This window comes from Gossypium arboreum, chromosome 8 (assembly GCF_025698485.1).
Source record: "Gossypium arboreum isolate Shixiya-1 chromosome 8, ASM2569848v2, whole genome shotgun sequence".
NCBI lineage: Eukaryota > Viridiplantae > Streptophyta > Magnoliopsida > Malvales > Malvaceae > Gossypium > Gossypium arboreum.
The window spans coordinates 66977203-66979088 of NC_069077.1; the positions used below are offsets into that span (position 1 = coordinate 66977203).

A 1886-nucleotide genomic window follows, 5' to 3' on the forward strand; every position below is an offset into this window, starting at 1 on the left:
TAGTATAGTAACCGCGTTGAGGTTGAAAACACCAGCAGCTTTCATCGGCTTTGTTCTCATAACTTGGCACTGACAGTTATTCAGCGACATCTCCTCAATAAATTCATAAGCCGCCTCAGGTGTCTTATTATTGATAGTTCCTCCAGTGGCTGCATCAATCATATGCCGAGTCGAAGGATTCAGGCCATTATGGAATGTTTGAAACTGTAGCCAAAGTGGTAACCCATGGTGAGGGTACCTTCTCAAAAGGTCATTGTATCTCTCCCATGCATCGTAGAGTGTTTCTAAATCCATCTGCACAAAAGAAGAGATATCATTACGTAATTTGGCTGTTTTAGCTGGTGAAAAATATTTTAATAAAAAAATTTCAATCATTTGTTCCCACGTAGTGATTGACTCTCGTGGTAATGAGTTCAACCATTGTTTAGCCTTATTTCTTAACAAAAAGGGAAACAAGTGAAAGCAAATGGCGTCATCAGAAACGCCATTAATTTTGAAGGCATCACAAAATTCTAGGAAAGTTGCCAAGTGAGCGTTAGGATCCTCGTCCTGCAAACCATCAAACTGAACAAACTGTTGTATCATTTGAATTGTGTTAGGTTTCAATTCAAAATTATTTGCAGCAATAGTAGGTCTAACTATACTTGACTCAGTTCCTGTTAAATTAGGTTTATCATAATCATACATAGTGCGCGGAGCAGGATTTCGATTAACAGCAATTGCAGGAGGTAGCAAATTTTCTTGGTTTTCAGCCATCTCCTCGGTTGTGGTTTGAATATTGTCCTCTTGCTCGTTCTCTGTGTATCTTAAGCTTCGCCTTATTTCTCTTTGGTTTTTGCGAACTGTGCGATCGATCTCACTGTCAAAAAGTAATGGTCCTGACGGGTTTCTTCTAGTCATAAACTATAAAAAAACCTTCCAGAAGAAAATAAATGAAGAATTAGAAAAGAAATAAAAAATTAAATTGCAATAACAGTAAAATGGCTAAAGTAATAAAAATCGAGTGTTCCTAATATCTTAGTTCCCCGGCAATGAAGCCAAAAACTTAATACTTGATATTCCTCGTAGGTTTTAAATATTTATAATGAATAGTTCTTGAAACTAATTATTATCACGATGAAGGCAAGTGTACCTATCGAACAGTAGTATAGCTTTAGCAAGACCAGATTATCAAACCCAAAGGAACTAAAAGTACTAGTATTAAATTTCTTTTTATTATCTAGCCTAAGAATAATGGGGTTTGTTCTAACTAACTAATTAACTAAACTAAGAAATCACAGAAAATAGAATTGGAGAATTACTTTTGGAAAAAAAAGATTGAATTAAGACAATACCTAAGGAAAAATCCACCTAGACTTCACTTCTTATTTGACTCTGAATCCGACGATTTATTCATTTCACTTGATCCGTAGAAATCCCTAAGTTATATTATTATCCCTCTCAAGACTAACAACGTCTAACCCTAGGTTGAATAATTAAAATCTCTTTCTAATTGACTCCCTAGGGTTGCATTAACTCAATTTATGGATCCCCTTATTAGGTTTCACCCTAATCAGGCAAAATCTTGTCACCCTATCTCTAAGCGCGCAATCAACTCCGCTTATGTAACACCCCGAAACCGTGGCCGTCACCGGGATCGAACACGAGGTGTAATCTGGCTTAATTCATCACTTATACAGCTCAAACAATTTATTTTAAAACTCCCAGACAAACTGTCAATCTGCGTTATAGTCACTTAAAAATTCGTATCTTGAGTTTTGAAACTTGAAATTTAATTCCGAAAATATTTCCTGAAACTAGACTCATATGTCTATCTACTAAAATTTTTCCACAATTTTTTGTCTATCCAATTAGTACAGTTTATTAGTTAAAGTCTCCCCTGTTTC

General features: G+C 35.5%; 1 non-coding gene across 1 annotated transcript; it reads left to right on the forward strand.

The window, feature by feature from the left end:
- Positions 1-220: 220 nt before the first annotated feature.
- LOC128279678 (small nucleolar RNA R71) lies at positions 221-327 on the forward strand. The gene has a single exon (XR_008269877.1). It is a non-coding gene; the product is annotated as a small nucleolar RNA R71 (small nucleolar RNA).
- The last annotated feature ends 1559 nt before the right edge of the window (positions 328-1886 follow it).